The sequence below is a fragment of the Camarhynchus parvulus genome, chromosome 1A (assembly GCF_901933205.1).
Source record: "Camarhynchus parvulus chromosome 1A, STF_HiC, whole genome shotgun sequence".
Lineage (NCBI taxonomy): Eukaryota > Metazoa > Chordata > Aves > Passeriformes > Thraupidae > Camarhynchus > Camarhynchus parvulus.
Genome location: NC_044586.1, coordinates 38169770 through 38190562, shown reverse-complemented (window position 1 = coordinate 38190562; position 20793 = coordinate 38169770).

Here is a 20793-nt window from a genome sequence, read left to right as displayed (position 1 = left end):
ACAGAAGCCACTCCTGTGGCCCTCCACTACTAAAATCTTGCTGCACAAATTCAAGAAAGAGGCAACCACTTCAGTAATCCACTCTTATGGTAAATGTCAATCAAGCCCAGAACCACCATATATAAAATCTGCTTATGGGAATGTGGTATCAGTCACATGTGGTATGTTAGTCAATGTTACTAGGCACACAGAGCTGCAGCTGTACGAATGTACAGCTGATGTTATGAACTGCACATCACTAGATCCAGTGAGGAAAACAAGATTCAGCTGAGCAGAGAGCTGGAGACTGAATTCTGAATTTTCAGAGAGTAGTCCATGCTTCAAGACAGTAGAAATAAAATGTGCCACAAATTCTCCCACTTCATTCCCTAACTATATTTCTAATTCATTTAAAGCTGAATTCAGAAAACTTTTCTATCATTATATAGTGCTTTATGTAGCCTGTACAAAATACTGCTTCTTTTGTGATAATTGTTTCTTTCTTTATTTTTTCCCCTCTCTTTTTTTTCACACATTTTTGTATGCATCCTTTCTCTGTACAGCTTTGAAATGTTTCATGAGATGCCAAAGAGCAGTGAGGTCACAGAATAATAACTTCCATTTTCCTGATTTTTTTTGGTATTGAATTTCAGAATGTGCATTTTCTGTTGCCTTGTGAATAATGAAATTCAAGAGAACTATTTTAAAAAGATGGAGAAATCAATAAAATGTTCTGGTTTGTTCTAAAGAAAGCTGCATCTGTGAATCACTAAATTTCCATTTTGTCCCCAGACTACCATTGCTTGCTTTTCTTCCCTACCACATATTACTCTCTCATGTCTCAGGTGTACCATAAGGATCAGTATTTGTTTCCTGAAGGTGGGAGTGAACTTTTTAATCCTCAAGTTGCAAGAGGCGGTGTATCATTCATGCCTGCATTACCTAAACAGTGTTTCTCAAGCAAGGGGCAGGGCTGATAAGGATGTGTGTCAGTCTCCAGTGCGGATAGCAGCACACGATAGCTGAAAGCTTTGAGTGGGTCTCTGAAGATTTCAAGGCAGACACCAGCCTGTGTTTTTCAAAGCATATTCCCCAGTGTGTAAGCTATGGCACTCTTAAATATAAAGGTATGGATCAAGATCTATTTTCTGTTTCCCCCTCCTAATAGCTGAATTACTATGGGAACATCTTGTGAAAATTACATCTTATTAGTATTTGGAACTTGCTAAAGGAATGAAATTATTGCCTACAAGCTGCTAATTCCACGTCTTCCACTCTGAGAGTGAGGGGCTCTTTGCTAGTGGAAATGAACCCCTGGCCAGGCAGAACAACACCAGATCCCACCTGACTACAGTTCTCTCCCAACTACTGCATGAATTCAGCTTCTCAGGTGGGATTTTGGTGGGCAGTACTAGAAACTGAGGCAATGTGCAGAAAACAACCTTGTCACACAGAACAGCTCTCACAGGGGTTACGGTCATTTTCCAAGCCTGACTTGTATTAAGTAATTTCACAGGGCAGAACTTTTTCTTGTTTGCATTTAAATCCCTAGGTGAATTCCTACTGAGTCCCCAGATGGCTTTGTGTTCAGCAGACTCTAGATCTGGTCATGGCAGTACACTGGGGCCAGCAGTGAGCTGCACACCATTCTCTATTTGCAGCTCTCCTGAGGGGCAGCATCGGGGGGAGAGGCAGCACAGGCTCACAGCTCCCTCCCACAGGTGTTTCCCAGCAATACCTTTAGCACCATGAATAACTATTTAATGCTGATGAGCAGAGCCCTCAAATCCGGGTGTATTTAAGGAGAGGAGAGAACCTGTATTATTGCAAATAATAATTCAGTGCCAAAATCAAATTAAAAATAAAATATATATTGTTGTATACCCAAGGGAAATGGTATTGTCCGAACTAAGATGAGAACAGGAAAATACAGCTATAGAGTGTGTTCTGTCACATGGCAGGTGGCATGTTACTGCATGTCCAAAACCCCAATCACAAACTTAGTACCAGCTATTTCTGTTCCCCCATCATCCTGTTAACAAGAGGGAGCAAGCAAGGGGAACTCTGCTCAGAGCCTTTGCTTGTGTAACCCGCAGAGCTACAGCTCAGTGGTGGTTCAAGTGAGAGCATGGCCTCCTGGCACAAAGCACCAGCAGTCAGCACAAGGGGGCTTTGCTTTACTGGGCAGTCCATGGGCTTTCAGTGGGTAACCCAAAGAAGGGCTACTGAGGAGGAACAGGGCTCTTAAAACATTTCCCTTGCTCCAGTGGAGTATTTTTTAATTACTTCATGGCCAAAGGAGCATAAGATGAGTTTCAAAAGAAGAGATGAATGTTTGGGGGAACACTTTCTATAACACTGAAAGTGTAGCGAGAATGTTCTACTTTTGGCAGTTGCTGACATTATAGGATGAAGACCTCATTTATGTTATGAGAAGCCTTGGTTGGGTAATACTTTAAAATTAAAAGAATGTATATAAAATACAATAACTTCTATCTTTGTTATTTTTCATGGTATTAAAAAGGGTATCTATTGCATTATGGTGGATACTATATTAATTCCTGTTACATTAACATCAAATACTGCATTTTTCTTAAAAAGTGACTGAGGTCTGATTAAAAAGTGGGGAGTAGGGGCCGGAATCTGCAAAACTAAATAAAACTTAAAACACCATTACAGCTGATATAACTTGCAGAAGCTGAATAAAATAAATAAATAACATACATTTCTATGCTCAAAATAGCTCAACTGCTGCTACAAAAATACTATTAGTGCCTTCTGTCTAACAAAGAAGGCACTAGCTTAAAGATATTAAGGCTTAAAAATTCTTCAGGCATTGTCTTCTTCACTGCATCATCAGTGGCTAGGCATGCATTAGTCAAAACTTAAATAATCTTTCCCCACAGTCTGTATCAACTTTTGTTCTTCCTCCCAGTGCATTTCAGTGCTGGAATGTTACATATGGTATATGTATGCTGAGCAGCAAAAATTATTCTGCTAGAAAATGAGGAAACCTCAGAATTAATGAGCAGCTGAATTTTGTCTGTATTTGAACTCTTCATGTGCAAATGTTTGCATGGGATTCCAGCTCATTCAGAAAGAGGAATGAGTGCCAGACATGTACCTTAGCTGCTGGATGAGATACAGTATTTTGACCTCAAGCCCCGTTCAACTTATCACTAGCTACCAGATCTTTTACACAGGATTGGACTTTAGAAGGTGAGTCCCAGAGTCACAGAGGTCCTACTCACTTCAGTGAAGACAGGATGTCCTTACCATAAGCCAGGCTGCAGAGGTAAAGTTTTGCCACTGGTGTGAGTCATGTGAAATTTAATTTAATTTATTAATTTCAACCTAAATGTGTATTTATCTCTATTTTATCTTATTCATGATTTGAGTACTTACTTCTGAAGCCTGTCTAGTGAATTTTCAAATGTCAAACTCCCAAGGCACTTTGAAGGCATATGGTACAGACCACTGATAGCATCTCAGGATCAGCTGCGAGGACCATTCTAGTGTAAGCAAAATAGAAAGAGTTTAAATCAGGCACAAATGATCACACTATCAAGGATTTTGTTGTATTAAACATGTTTACAACAATACATATATATTACAGTAATACATTACACAACTATACTTCTACATTACAGAAATACATTATACCAGTTACATTACACCAGCATCTATCTCTACTTGTCAAGGCGGTCATAACTCAAAGTAAATACCTTAAATGTCCCAAACCAAATCCCTCAATTACTGGTTGGTGGCTCACCTATTCCCAGGTGTCTTGATTGAGCTAATCAGGTCTAGACCTCTTTGTGGCTTCCACCTGCCACTCTCAGCTTCACCAACACCGCCTCCCCCACTCCATCCCAGTGGGTCACAGTAGCCCTAAACACTTTACACTAAAACTTATACATTACAGTAAACATTACAACCATACTTATATATTACAGTGAACACTACAACAACAGAGTCCATCCCCTCCAGGGGCTTTTCCCGAAGCACCCAGCCAGGAGCATCTGCAGCTAATCCAGCAGTGATCCAATGAAGGATATTGCTGCCAGACTGCCACAGAGCCCTGGCATGTCCAAAGCTTCTCCAACCCTCTCCTGGGGTCTACCCTCCTGGGGTCAGTCTTCTTCTGAGTCCATCCCCTCCAGGGGCTTTTCCCAAAGTCCATCCCCTCCAGGGGCTTTTCCCAAAGCATCCAGCCAGGAGCATCTGCAGCTAATCCAGCAGCGATCCAATGAAGGATATTGCTGCCAGACTGCCACAGAGCCCTGGCATACCCAAAGCTTCTCCAACCCTCTCCTGGGGTCTACCCTCCTGGGGTCAGTCAACAGAGTTCATCCCCTCCAGGGGAACTCACCATCTTCTCCTGGGACTCTCCTGGTCCTCGCTGCAGCCCTCTCTGGGGCTCTCCTAGTCCTCACCCTCTCCGGGGTCCTGGGATTCTTCATCTCCTCCTGCAGTCTTTACACCAGCCATGCAGCTCTTCTTGCAGGCTTCTGACTCCTTGGCTGACTCCACCCTTTTATGTCCCTTGCTCTTAATTGCTTACAGGTGTTAACACAGCTGCAACTCATTGGGGAATACTGTGCCCCCTTATCATTCTCCCTACAGGATTTAATGTAACTCCTCAGCATTTCTTGCTGAGGCTTGAAAATTCTTGTTTACTTTCCCTTGTGTTTCTGAAGACAAAAAGTTGTTGAAAGCCTGTACTCTCACTCCTAGTGCCTGCTTTATCTAAGCACAAGAACGGTAAATTCAGACACGGAGTTCTGTTCACAGAGTTTTCCATCATAAACAGTTATCTTCCTCATATTATTTCTAGACTCTGTATGTGATTAGAAGACTATTATTTCTAAGAACATGTAAGTTAGCAGCAGCTGAGATGAAAAAACTTTTATGCCCAGATTAAAAGGGGAGAAAAAAATCCATGAAGCTCCCAAATGTTTAGCAAAGTTGTTTTACACTTCATTTTCTCTTGTCAAGTTTAATCCAAATCTTCATATATTGAGTGTTATTAGCATTAATTTCCAGGCATGTGATATAGATGAGGCCTAATCAGTTTCTATGCCATGTCATCTAGCATTCATATGCAAATGTGACCAGATCATTTAGCCATGAGATATTGTCCCTTAATCAAGCTACTGAAAACAGAAACACTGCTAGAGAAAGAAAATTATCCCCACAGACAAGACAAAGAGACATATTTTTGATCACAATTTTTTAAATCTCTCTCTCAAGAATTCTTTTAAGTTATTTTAGGAAAATCAGAAAAGCCCATATTCTGTGGCCTTCAGACTTTTTCCCTAAACATTTTTTAACCTGTTCATTCTTTTCTTTGGCCCAAGTCCCCAGATCAAAGGGAGCTTGATTTCTCCAGGCACACTTCTGTTTGCCATGGACCCTGGGGTTATACATGTGCAAAGGAGGTTATCAGTTAATGCTGTAGTTAAAATGAATTACCCTTCATTTTAGCATTCATTTTTACCATTCATTAATTAGCTAATCCAGTTGTTAAATAGCTGCTTTTATTAACAAATAAAACATTGTTTAGTAAAGCAAAATGTTCGGAATTCTTTCTTAGTTTCCACAAAATTGAATTTAGACTTATAGACTTCATTATCAGAGCAGAAAAGCAAGAATCATTATGGAATTCTATAGGCTTTGTTTGGGATTCATCTCCTCTGACCTTGGCCAGCTCACATCGGCATTTACATCTGAGCTGGTTATACAGTGTCTCTCTCTCTAGTGAGCAGCAAGAAACATGCATTCAGGGAATGCAGTTCATTGCAATTTATTTTATACATTTACACTTATATTTGAGTGAGTGGAGTGAGTGAGTGAGTGAGTGAGTGAGTGAGTGAGTGAGTGAGTGAGTGAGTGAGTGAGTGAGTGAGTGAGTGATATCCTAATCAGGAAATATTTAAAACTATATCAAAACTGTCTCTCACACAGACACAGGAGCCCTTCATATTAGAAAAACTAAGACCTAAAATCCAAAATAAGTTTAGATATTGAGTATCTTTAATTCACCTGTCATCAATGCATTTTGATAGACTCCTAATTGAAAGATCACATCCTTTTTCCCCATCAGATGCCTCCACTCCATGCAGGATTGATGACCTTGCATTGAGTGACTGAGAAAGGGAATACAGGCTATGTGGAAAAGTCAGAATCCTTGGCACTATACAACATTTTGATAATTAAAACAAAAGCAATGGGGCACACAGGGAATTAATTTCTTAAAGCTATTGACAGGTTGCAAAACACATTTGTAAACAGTGAGATCTCATTAAGGGCATGTATTCTTAAGGCCATGCTAGGGTCAGTTTGTGGCCTTTGCATTTTTGTTAATGCTCTGGAAGAGATGAGAGAATCCTTACTGATCAAAGTGTGCATGTGAAGAGGGTACACTGAAACAAATGAGCTGATAAGCTGCTGCAAGAAAATGGCATGTGCATCAATGCAGATAATTGTAATTCAACAATATTCAGGAGTTACAGACATAATGAGACACTGTTGGGAACAGTAACTGAAATGATTGGGGCATCATGTCAGTCAAATGGAGATTAGCTCCTTGTGCAGTATGAAAAGGGTATAAGAGCAAAATAAAATGCCAATCACATAATGAATTAGCAGAACAATACCAAAAAGCATTAGAAAAGTTATACAACCTGGGACTAACAAGCCTCCTTCTGAGATGCTGGTCAGAGTCCCAGCACCCACAGCTGAAAAAGGAATAAATGGGGTCTCTCTGGTTCAGAGGTGAACCAGGAGAAAGATCAAACAACTGGGGAAACTGCCATGGTGGGAAGCTGAAGTTCAGTCTGTTTATCTTAACAAAAAGGCTAAAGGGTCCCCTGATCACAGCTTCTAATTACCTCTAGGAGGAATAAAAATTCAATAATTGAGGGCTCTTCTGTCTCAAAACCACAATCACAACAAGATGAAGTGCCTGGAAGTTGAAAGCAGAGACATTCCAAAACAGAAATTGCATGTATTGGTACTATGAAAATTAATCACTCCAATAATTTAACAAAATAATGACAGCTTGTTCATACACAAATATTTAAATTGGGATTTTCTAACTTTTTAAAAGAGAGGCTGTAGTTAAACTAAACCTAATTCTGAGAAGAACTGACCTATGCTATACTGGAGGTCGGACTAACCTTCCATCTCTGAATTTAGGATCTAGAACACCATTCTTCATTTAATTGTTGTATGAGGCCTCTGTGTCTTATTTGCAGTACATTATCCAAAACCTCATATGGTTACAAAATGTTCTTTTTTCATGGAATTCCTTTTCCTATATTGTTAATGTGTGGCACCAGCATTAACCTGTACAGCAGGCCAGTCGAAGATGGATAAATGGAATTGCGTGTATTTTGGGGAAAGAGCATGAATATGAGATTAAATTGGAAAGAACTTGTTAATGTGGATGCACAATTTGAAAGTTTGTACTTGATCTTTGAAAATATTTTCATTTTTTAGCACTTCACATATTTAAAGCATAGCTCCTACCAGCATCAGTCATGGCTCTGAAATGTCAATACTCCCACAAACCATACCCTAGCAATTCACATGGAAACTCAGAAATTAACATGACATAGTGACTACTTGGGTATGAAAACTTATTTCAAATTATTCCTGCAATAGAGAATTGCAGGAACTCTGTATCCAAACCCAGTTTGAGGCAACATTCAAAGATTTAATTTTGAGATCAGTCTTTCCTATTCTGAAATCCCTTTCTATGATCTGTAAAGACCATTTTGTTCCTGTAGTGTAGAAGACAGGGATAATAAATAGCAGTCCCCTTCACTACACAATCCTAGTTAATCCTTGGAATACCCTGTCCCCACAGTCAGTCTCATAAAGGTCCTATGAGAAAATGATGTATAAAGAGATAGTAAAGGTACAGTATAAGGCGTATATCCATGATGCCATAGAAACTTTTTCTGCAATTCTTTCTGTATTTCTTAGTTATCAAGAGTTTGAATTAGCAATCTTGGTGTTTTTTTCCTGTTTGTAACAGCTCAGTTTTAAGAACATTAGTCCCCTTGGTTCTTCTATTATCTTTCAAGCAGAAAAGGTATCACTGTCATTTTACCAGCTGGTTCCTCAGTAAAGATTTTTCAGACCCAGCAGACTCAGCAGAATTGTGCCATACAGGCTAGAGCAGGAATGAGCTCACACTGGGCAGCTGACATCCTTCTCCATCCCCACATCTTTCTCACTGAATTTCCTACGCAACTGCCTAAGCAGGGTGCCATAGATCACTCCCTCATGAAGTGTAGCATGTCCATCCCTCACAACTCCTCTGGCCCAGACCTTCCCTAGTTTCACTCATAACTTCCTATCCCTGCATGTGCACGGAGGTAGGGATATAATAGTGAGCTCTTGCAGGTGCAGAAAGAAGGGGAAGGATTTTCTTGGCATGTGTCTGCATGCAAGAAAGGTAGGACAAAAACGGGAAGTCCAAAGAAAACAGAGAGAGAAATCTGAAGAAACAGCTTCTCTGGACATCTGCTGGTGCTTCTCTGCTACAAAGGCAGATCTAGGATCTGAATCAGAGACCAGCCACCAGAGCTTTGTATCAAAAAAAAAAAAATTCCTTTGGCTGTTAAGCACATTGTGATGCAGTGGGTGCACGGAGCAGGCTGAAGGCAAAGGAGAGATAGCAGAGGCCACCGGGTGGCAGCCACCCCTGTGAGGCTGCTGCAAGCCAAGCTCTGCGCAGTGTCCTGGAGCTGAGCAGCAAATGCTCCCCTAAACAAGCTGGGGCACCAGCTGTGCTGGTGTGCATGGACAGCACTGCAACAAGGCTGGGAACACCAGACCACCCCACCATGCTGGCTTCAGTCTCCAGATACACATTCCTAACGACTACTTTACAGGGTACTTAATTCTTTTAATAGCATAGAGATGCCTGGGAGAAAGAGATTTTCTCTAATATGCAGGGAGTATATTGTGCCTGACTAATTTATGGGTACTTATTGACAAAAAGTTTTATCTGTGTTTTCTATCCATTCAATTACAAATCTCTGTAAACTTTGACTCATGGGGACCCATATAATAGTTTGATGAATGATTCTGTGTTTTCTGATAAGGCAATGAAATTTTTGGTAGGATGTAGTAATTCATTTCTTCATAATTAATGGGTTACAGACAACACATTACAGAAATAACTGACTGTTGATCAACAAATATATAAAGGTGAGCCAAAGCCTACAAAAGCTGGCAGTTATGAACTAGACAGTGCCTTTGTAACTGTATCAAATCCAACACAATGTGTAAAACTAAATTATAAACGAATTTGCAGGCAGTCTTGGTCCTAGATATTTATTACCTGAGACACCCTTTCCTCCTTCCCTGCCTTGTGTACACTGTGGTGCCACCCACTGTATGTAACACCTGGCCTCACAGACTGTAGGGCTGGAGTTGTTACAGTTGCCTTGTCCTTCATCATCACCTCACATGCTTGGTGATTTCCTAGACCCTTCAAGTGGACAGTATTGACTGGAGAGTTGGAGGGATGGCTTGGGTATGCATTGTTTGCAAGGGAGAGGCAATCTGTGTCAGGAGGGCAGATGCTTCTCCCCAGAAACATGACATTTCCTAGCTAATGAATATGCCATTTGAGTCATTCCATGTTCAGTATTTCTAGAAACTTGTATTTCACTTAATGACACTGTGAATATCAGTCATTATCAAAAGTTTTTTATTCTCTACTCAGAGGCTCTCAAGGAGATAATGTTTCTTCATCTTATTTGCAGAAAGGTCAAAATTGTATTACAGAAGATTCTGCTTGTATTCTGTTTATATTTAATATCTATTTGGAGAAACCAAAAGTACAAACCATGGCTGACAGGCTAGATAGGATAACAGATGTTGATACCCGTAAACAAAACAAGCTCCCTATAATTGTGCCTTAAAGTATCCAATTGTGTAAATCTGTTTTAAAATACTAATGTTGCCTGGTTTCCACCCAATAGCCTAAGGTAGTGCTTCTACAGTTTATTAAGAACATGAGCAAAAAAAAAGAAGCCATTTAGAACCTTTCAGTTTCTTGCTGCTGGAATATCTCCACAGAGAGTCTCCTTATCATCAGCATAACTATTTGAAATTTGTGCATAGCTTTCATCAGCAAAGACTTTGTGTGACTTGTCATATATTAACGATGCTTTCCATGGCAAGTGTTTGGCCCCTGTGCCATGGATCAGCTCCCACTTGTATTCTGAATATAATGAAAGGTGGTGGGTTTAACATTCGAACTAGGCCAGAACTCCCAAAGCTTGGTGGTACCCAAAGGAGATAGGATCACATGCCTGATGTGCAGGACAAGCTGTAAACTCTGCATTGCTGAGTTAGACACAGATAAACTCCACTGACCTGTATTTCCCACACATTGGGTGCACACCTGCCTGCCTCCTTGCAGGATGTGCTGGCAGGTGCAGACACCACAGCTGCTGAAGTCACCTGCCTCGGGTACAGCAACAAAGAAAGTGACATGTGGCCATTTTATGCTGAAGGGTTCTTCAGTTTTGTCACCTTGGATCATGAGGCTGTGGACATTCTGCTATGAATAACAGCCAGCTCCAGAGATGGCCTCAGAGCCAAAGTGCTTCTGTCATAGGGTACTCCATGACATGTGTCACCAAAGAGGGAATTTGGGAACGTGTTCTAGGGTATCTTTACTAGCACCATTCATGTGTCTGATGCTCTTTGCAGGGGATACCTGTCCTGGAGGTCATAACATCAGATAGTCCTGTGACACAAGATCCTTCCATGAAAGTCTCTGGCCACTCCTGCTGGAAGGGTTATAATTTGCAGACAGTCTGGGCTGAGGCTGAATTTGGGAAGAATCTGTCTGGTTCTGTGCTTAGGAAGCAGTAGATCTGTATATTGCTCATTTTCAGGGTGGTCTGTTGAGGGCTGCAGACAACTTGACAGGGTCTTATCTACTGTGGGGTCTTACGTTGTCTCAGTTGGTGACCTTTATCACTGGCAAGACACTCAACAAGGTAAATCTTTCATCTGATCCATACATAGGCAGTCTTGTCTTTGAACATACTGACTTACTGCAAGAGACGCTTTCCCAAAATTTGATATCTATGAACTAAATTTGTTAGTAAAGGTCATATGTTAACATAGATGCCATCAGTGTAAGAGCAGGACATGTGGTATAAGGAAGATGCTGGAAAGTTAAGTTTTAAATCCCATTCACTACATTATAATTACTTTTGCAATCTGCTTAGAATAGTAACAAGACATAATAAAGACTAATTTTAAGTAGAATAAATAAATAATCAGTAAGATAACTATTCTGGGGAGTTCACTGTAAAACTGTAATAAAAGGGAATTCAATCCCTGTGATGGGGCTTCAGTATCTGATTAAGAAACCTATCAGCAGTTATTAGGTCTCTGTCATTCCTCCCAAGACTAGAAAATAAAACCATTTATTTACACAGTGGCACAACGACTTCTTCCCTCATGATCTTTCATGTGAGTTCTTTTTGACATTCTCTGATGGTTTTAGAGCACTAGCTGTGATAACTGTAGGTCTTTTCTCCATGTATCATAACAACTGATTCAGAGACAGTCTGTATCCCTAGTTAGAGAGAGTCTTTCTTTTTTCAATCTGAAAGCGTTAATAGCCCTTATTTGCACTGAAATTCATCTGCCATGTTGCTGTGCAGTTATTCAGATGGGGTGTTCTCTACCTCAAATTAAGCACATTGTGATGCATAGAAGAACCAAGCTAATCCTATTACATCTTTGTACAGACATCATGTAAAACACAGCAGAAGCAAAGATAACAATTTACAATCTAACACACACTATAGTCATTCAAAAGACTAAACATAATGTAACCCTAAGAAAAATATCTCTCTCTCTCTCTTCTCTTCCCTTTTTCCTTCTTTTTTTCCTGTTTCTCTCTTATTACTTGGTGGATTTCTTTTTTTACACAGAATGTGGCAGAAAAGGATTTTATATTCAAAAACATCATCAAGTTGTACTCAGTATTGCCAAACATATCCAGTTTAAGCAGCTGTATTCCTTCAGTAACTTCATATGGACAAAAATTAGAAACAAACCCCTCTCTATTCATTGTACTGTTAGAACAAATATGAGGTGTTCATGAGATACTGTATTTGAAATTAAAATCTCTATAGAGTTCTCAAAAAATGTATATTAATGAATACAAATATAACCAAACCATTAATCATAATTGAAATTGTTCAAAGAATTTTTATATTGGTTGTATGAAGTCTTATGAAGAACTGTTATTTTGTTAATAAAGATTTTAAAATGCTCTAAAGTTAACTGGAAAATAAGGGAACAATCAGTCCCAGCAATGTGTGAAGGACACTGAGCTGACCCCATACTGCCATGCCTCTGTCACCTTCAGGAAACTGCTGTTCCTGTTGCAGCAATGCTGAATGCTGCTGATTTCTCTTGTGCAGGTCATAATGCCCTAGAAAGCAGAACAGATATGCTGTTCTGACATACTGACTATATACTGACTAGGAGATGAGTTTTTCCCTCCTCTTTTACTGAACAATGATTTAACATAGAGAAAAACAAGGTGTTAAATAGATGAGAATAAATTCCTGGTGACACTCATTATGATGTCTTAGGAGATTCAGTGCTATCACAGCCTCTTTCCCTCTGCTATCTTGGCTGCCTAGCTTGTAAATTTGTTATGCAATTTTCTTGGGTTTTGATAATTTAACTTTTTATGACGACAACCGAGCAGGTCTTTTACTAAATTTGCAGCTATACCATTCTCCAAATTTCCAAAGGCTTCCAAATCAAGAAGCACTGGAAAAATTCCCTAAATGTGTCAGATTTATTTTAGTGTCCCTTGAAAGCATTGTTGGTCCTATGTCTCCTCTCTAGACCACTTCCCTGTTGACGTCCCAGATTAGAGACACTGACATCATGAACCTCACAGTATGTAATCTCATTCTCCTTAAATATTTCCCCAAGCCAGCAGAGCTACTGGATATTCCCACCAAGAATGTCACAGTCTCCAACCAAATAACCTCCCAGAAAAAGGCAAATGTCCTTTATAAATTAGTACAAGCACTGCTAATGTCAGCTATTTGGACATAGCATACACAGCTGAAATCAAACTCTGCAACCAATATCTATAAATCTGTATTCAAATGTGGGTATTTCAATATGTATCAGATTCATTACACCCACAGGCAATATCCTGGTCTTAACAATATACTTCCCTACACAGTGAGGTGAGCTGTCGACATGTCCATCTGAAAGCTTTTTTAGAATGGAGCAAATATATACAGGTGGATCAAATATGGACCACCAGGAACACAAAATAAGTATATCAAACATATGTTAAAGACTGCAACATTGACACATAAACTCCTTTCAGTGGATTAGAAATCCGTGCACAAACACTCACTCATCCTGTTCCTGTCCTGGTGGGTGCTACATGCTGTGTAAGTCATTGCCTGTAGAAAGTAAAATGGCTCTGCTGGAATATCTGAGCTCTCTTCACCTGAGAGTGGTATGACCAGAGACTGCCCTTGCTTGGGCCCAATGGTCTGAGTTGGATTTTACCTTCTCGTGACAGTAGGTGGTGCATTAGAATTTAACTCTGGAGCATACACAGAGCATTCTCAGAGGACCTAAATTGGACTTCAGCTTTAGGAAAACTGAAATCATTGATGTGTGGATACTTTCAACTTAACTCCTACCTGAAGCCTGTAAATATGCTCTCACTAAGATGTAGCAAAAAGTCCTCAAACTGCGAGAAATATGGTAGCTGACTTCATTCAATCAGATCTTCTTGTCAATGAAACTTGAGTGACACATCTCACAGCAGCACCCATGAGACACTTGAGAAAAGAGATCCTGGTACCTCTGGCCAGTACAAAAGATGCAGTGTTAAAAATTCACTACCTTCATCATGCCAGGACATCTAAACAGCCTCAATGGGAGAACAGATTTGTTCTTCTGTTAGAGCATGCCCACCTGATGGACAGGCAGAGCTCCCATATTAAAAGAGAAACATTCTGTTCTGATTTAAATAGCTTCATTTAATCATTAGGGAACTGTGAGATTGAATAAATAGATGCCATTTGGAATATAAATGGTGGAGTCACTTTATTTGTTTCCTTGTGGCAGAGTACATCTGAAAGGATGATAAGAAAAGATAACGTATCTTGAAATTCCATCCTAATAAGCAATAAATTACCATGCTGCAAGCAGGCTTTCAAAGTACAATTCACACAATTTCTCAGTTCAGTACACAGCCAGATGCCTTGAAAGCCAAGTAAGCCACTTTAGAAGCAACAGTAGATGGCAGACCATAAATGGCCAATAATGAGAGAATCACATGAATCTCTGAAAGTAAGAGTAAATTAATTTTAGAACAGTAAAGGTTCTGAAGCTAAAAAGCATTTTTAATAGTCTTCTGTCAATCCAAAGACCCTAAAAAAGTTTGCCATATAAATAAAACCTTTCAGTGGGATGAAAGAGCTAAACAGGAAAAATCATATGCTCAAAAATAAAAAGGTGGCTTCAAAATATAAAATCATACTACTTGCTACAGCTTTAATTGTTAGCTTCATTTTTCAGTTCTCTCAACTCATTTCCTACTGGGTTATATTCAGAAAGCCTGGGGCTTCCATTATTTCCATGTCTAGTAGGAAAAAAAATACAAAAATTAGGAAGATAAGATAGACACAAAGGATTTGATTGAGACTGCATACACAAGAACAGCACAGCTGCATTTCCTTAGGTAATTCTGGTATAAATAGCTGAGTATAAATGCTCACAATCACACCAAAAAAAAAGATGTATTAGTGTTTCAAAAATTATCTTTGATGAAATTTGCTGCTTCTCAGCTAAGAAGTAGTAAGTAACTGATTTTGTGTGCCTTCTTAAGACTTAGTTGCAAGTAACCTGGAATCTCTTAAAGTGCCTTCAGGTTGACAATTAACATGAAACCCAAACAGAGTGAAGATACCATGCCTAAGGAAGAACAGAAGCTTCTTTTTGTTCATCTCAGAAGATTTCCTTCTGTTCTATCACTACAGATCAAAAAAAAAAAAAAAAACCCGAAACACAAAAACAACCAACAGTATGATATCCAGCCTATAAACATTTGAGCCTGAACATCTTTCACACATACCTGCTCTGTCTACTGATAAATCCCCAGACAGACACAGTAAATGAACTGCAGCTCACATGAACTCTTCGGACAGGTCACTCACTGCTGCACTTGCCAAGTGCCTTCCTTATCAACCATGTAACCACCATTTAAATGAGGCCTATACCCAAATATCACAGAAAATAGTCTGATCAAGTACAGAAGTAGAGCTGTTTCTGCACCAGAGGGAATCAGAAACTACAGCACTAGAATTCCTCCATCAGAGATTATGCTGCTTGCCTTCCAGAAATTATTTTTAAAGCATTTCAGTGTCAAGTGATTATTAAATGGCACTGTAAACACCTCAATTAGCACTGCAGATTTTAACTGATACTTTCTTCCCCATGACACAGAAACTTAGATGAGTCATACCAGAGTGTGAAATGCTAATATATTTTTATTTTTAAATATAGCCCAAATTCCTGCTAGTATAACACCTGCAGTTTATAATACTATATAATACTGCATAATACTGCAGTCCTTCCTGTAAGAATATATTCTTTCCCTTTGAATCTGCTAGATGACAGTGACATAAAAATATCTCTTTATGTTACTCATTAAGAATGGGATGAGGTGGGATGGATAATCCCATCTACCCACAATTAAATCATTTATACTATGAAAACATTGAAGATCTATGTAAAAGGCCAATGTAATAATGTTGGGTTTATAAACGTTTAACACATTTATCTGTCTTAGATTTGTACACAAGATTGTAAAAGATTGTGAAAACAATGGTTTTTAAAAGGGTGCATTTAGCCTAGTGAAATAGCAAATGAGCCATAAAGCTTTTATCTGGGTGGGAACATCCAAAGAAATGGTAAAGGAGCAGGGAACTGACTTTACTACCTTCCTTTACGATATACCAACTTAGAAAAATAGTGGAGATGTGACAGTTCCAAGAACAAGAGGGAGCATGGTTAAGAATAGTTTGGTATGGTTGGTTAGGCCTGGTTTATGTGAAACCCATTTCAGTTGTTGGAAATGTCTAAGCCAGTCCTGACACAGATATTAAAAAATGTGTAGGAGGTGAAACAGTTTAGGAAACAGCACCTAGGAGCTCTTTCTTTCTGTGTCTCAGAGACACAATGTTCTGAGAGGCCTTATGTTTTGACAGAATAGAACATAATGGAATAGAATAGTTACCAGTAAAGACTTCAGCCTGGAGACACTCTAAATGTAACACATGGGAGGATTACCCTTTGTTATCTAAAAATATCTTCAGATAGATATGTCTTGAATGTGAGAGTGATATAGACCTAAGAATGGCAATTGGTTTTGTCACTTCATTAGGTTGAAAAATTACTTTAATCTGATGCTTCTACAGTGTACTACCTTCTCAGGAAGACTGTCCTCACCTAAACTATGAACTTAGAAGGCCACAGGTGGACACTGTGATCCATCTGTACCAAAACACAAGAGCTTACTGCCTTTAATTTTTAACCACCATCAGAAGTTCCTACTTCGCTGCCTCAAGCAAAATCCTGTTGAAGTGACACTTCAGCCACTCTAATTAGTTTCAATTAAAAATGAAATCAACCTGAGCCTTGTTCTGCCTGAAGGATGATGTCAGGGTGCACTCCTACAAACCAGAGTCAGTAGAAATGAGCACTTCTCTTAATCAAGCAGTAATGAGCCCCAGAGACTGTTACCTCTCATCGCAAGAGCACCTCTGCCAAAGGCTAAGAATGAGCACTGTGATCTGCAGCCTCACTAGCTTCCCAGCTTCAATTGTCCACTGCAGACTTTGCATTTTCATTCAGCCTTGTATGGTGCGCTGGCAGTTTATATACAGGCACGAACGGGACGGGACTACTGATGGATGTGTCAGAACCGTTTATTTTCCATAATCTTTATAATACATAGTTTTGTCTATGCAAAGATCTTGACAGTTCGCATCTAGGCAGCAAGCTAAAGAAACTCACTTGCTACAAGTCACCAAATACTCATTGTAGCCAATTACACAGAGAGAAAGCATATTGACAGTGATTCTATCCAATCAACATAAGCACACGTAGCTGGAGTTAAAACAATACTTGCTTGTTCATTTATAAGAAAACAAAGCATAAAACCCTATTCATAATTTCAACTTTGCTATAGAAACTTTTTGCAACTTAGAAAGTTATTCCGAATCGCTAATACATAGCTTTATTGTTCTATTCCTCACGTCTTCGCTACAGCTTAACAAGATGCATCAGCAATATCTATAACTCTGCTGCACTGAGGCCTGCCTGTTTTCCCACAAACCTGAAACCCTCCAACTTTATAGATTCTTACATATGGTACAGCCTTAAGAGGAGATTCAGGCTTTTGTAGACAAATTTTAACAGTAGCTGCCTACAACACTGTGCAGGTGGCAGAAGAAACCCCTGCAAACTTCTTAATTAATCCGGACAGGAGCAATAGAAGAGTAACTAAAGTTCTATACTTTTCTGCAGGGACTCTGGCAACAACTGTCTTCATTCCATGTTCTGGCCAGATGTCTAACTGGTGCTTTCTTTCACTCATAACTTTGCTTTAAAACATTGTTCAGATCTGCCTATGCCACATGCTCATCAATACAGCTTTTTAAAACTTCCCAATGACATCTGCAATTCTAATCCAATAGTCAATGAACAGAGACCAAGATAGGACAAGAAGTTCTGCAAGAATTTTGTAGGAAAAACAGAGACCAGAGAGTAATATATTATAGGCAGTCATGAGTAGTAAAAACAAGGAAATTCTGCTTTTATCATAATATGTACAGAAAAAGAATACTTTTCATAAGAAAAAAACCTTACTTTCTTCATTGCTTACTCAAACTACCTGACGTACAGCAGAATGTATTTTGATTTAGGATTTCAGCAGCACTCAGTCTTCATTTTGAAATTCCAGGTTAATTTTCATGTGCTGTAATGAATTCTTGAACAGATTAGACACTTGTTGAAGGTAATTCTGTGCTCTTGTTTATTTTTTCCTGTCTCTAAACTATTATTGAACCCGATGATAAATTTTTAACTGTCTCCTAATTTATGATGAAAAGAACTTGTAAAGCTTAATTTATTGAGTAACTTTCATTCAAAGAAAACTTCAATTATTTTATATCAGCTAGGATTCCTAACAGTCCAAAAAGCTCAGTTTTGTACATTTTACAAGGTGTCAGTTGGAGTCCCACGAGACAAGATAATCTGCTAGAAGATCCTACAGCTAGCTGTCAGAGCTAAGAAATAATCTAAGCCTCCTGATTTATCAGATCTGGGTTTAGGATTTTTCCAAGGCTCATTAGCCATGGCTGTTGGACTTTTCACCCTCTCCTATGCTGCAGGGCATGTCTGCTTCTTAATGTCATCTAGACATACAATGATCTTGCGCTTGACACAGGTCTGAGACATCACTGATCCTTTTTATCTCTCCTCCCTTCTTGTGACATAACACTTGGCTTTTGGTCTTCTACAACAACTCAGAGATTTGTTATAGAGTGCTAGGAAGGAGTACTTGCTAGGCTTTGCAGGCCCCTACAGGCATTGTGCATGAAATTCAGGCATTTCCTAAATTTGGTATCTGCTGCACGTTTTTCCATGATTTCAGGGAATACCATGGTTAAGTTGCTCTTCTGATTTAATGTTCCTGTAAGTTTTACTCCCGTAATCCCTAGACAAAGCTCCTACTCCAAGATCTTAATTCATGAAGGCATTTTGTTAAGTCCAGCCCCTCACACATACACATACTCCCCCTTAGTACATTATTTACATTATATTGTTGATTCCCACTTGCTTCTATGTGATTTGAGTTTGCCTTACAGGAAAATCATTTATTTGAGTCTGTCCTGAACTGGTTGGAAAATATAACATTTTATAAAACTAGTATCTTTTTTTACATTATGTAGAGCTTTTTACATCCTGTTTTGCCCGTGAAATGAGCCAATGCAGCTTGCAAAATGTACAATGAGTTAGTAAGGGTAGGAAATATAAGATAAAGATGCTATGCTCGAAAGTATATGCTCTTCCTTCTCACACATTTTCAATTCTGGATTTGGATTTCTTTCCAAATGATGAGACATTGCCATCTACTACAGTTGTTCTAAGACTTTGATTGGTATTGCCTGTTTACCTCACTGTGATTAGTATACCCTTCTTCTCTGCTATAAATAAGACTACATCATCATCAGTATTGTGAAAGACTGCTCAGCAATAATCACTATTGCAAATCACATTAACTTTTTCATTTCTTATTGAAATGCACATAATCAAATGCAGACTTTTAAAACACTATTTTTGAGATGGTCTATAATTCAAACTCTTCTTCGATTAATCCTTCTTGACCTTTTCAAGTCTCTTCTGTCATTTTTATAAGAAATAAAACTGCTTCTGTGTGGGAAGGAGACCTTTCTAACCACCATCCAAAGCAGTGAAGGTGTGCAATAGGCAGCCTGTGTTTCCAAATGATTAACATTTTTCATTCTTCTTTGCCCTTTGTAATTAATTTCTACTGCCATCTTATTTCCCTTTGGTTCTATGTTTATCATACTTTCATTATCATATTCTGTTTTAAATCAAAGTATTCGTACATTTTCCTTAAATTTTAGCAACTTGGCACATAGATACAGTTACTGATATAGTCTAGGAAACATACTGCAGTTAAAACTGATAATAGTTTATTTTAATATTGACCACAACAGATATCATGTTGCTGGTCTCCCCAAAGTTTGTGACTGCACCACTTCACTGTGCATTCACACAGATGCACTAAGCTAGAAAGGCAAGAGAAGCTCAGTCTTAATTTTGAAAGCATTTATGAGGGCCACTTCTTTCCTAAAATTATAAATCACTATAGGCAAAGCAAAGTGGCCATGAAGCCTAGCAGGAATAAGTGTATTGACCTGCAATTTTGCAACAGATTACCAGCAATACTGACAACTGTTATTTGCATTATATGTAGGGTTTTAATGTGTAGTTTCAGTAAATAAAAGTAGCTTAAAAGAAAGTGAGAGAAAAACTTTTTACCAGGGCTAGTAGTGACATGACCCAGGGCAGTGCTCCTTATGAGCGTGGTAAGATAGAGAAGTCGTGAATGTCTCATTCTTGGAAGTGACCCAGGGCTTTGAGCAACCTGGTCTGGTGGGAAGTATCAGTATCAGTATTGTTGCCTACGGTAGGGAGGGGTGGAACTCATTGATCTTGAAGGTCCCTTCCCACCCCAACAGTCTGTGATTGCTGCCACTGTGCACCATCAGGCTCGACTCATAGTTCAGCAAGTGTACAAGCAATCAAATTAGAGTAAGGATTTGGCAGTAGGCTAACTCTAAGCCTGTTTCAGAAGGCCTTCTAAGATTTCATTTGGAAACAAACTGTGGTCCATTGAATTAATTTTAGGTTAGGGTCAGAGCAAGGTTTTATGTTCATAAGGGTAAAAATTGATCAAGAAAAAACCCACTCAGACCCAGAAGAGGTTGTAGGGTTGTGCAGTGCATTACAATCTCTACTGTTCTAGACTCTTTCTCCTTTGGGTAGGTGGAGGGCACTGTGCTTTTGGCTACAATTAGGTCATGGTGTTTGTCTAAGGCTAGTCTGTAGCACCTAGCGTTTAGAAGGACTCGTGGATAGTCTTCCTATCTCTCTGTGGAACGTGACTCACTCTGATCA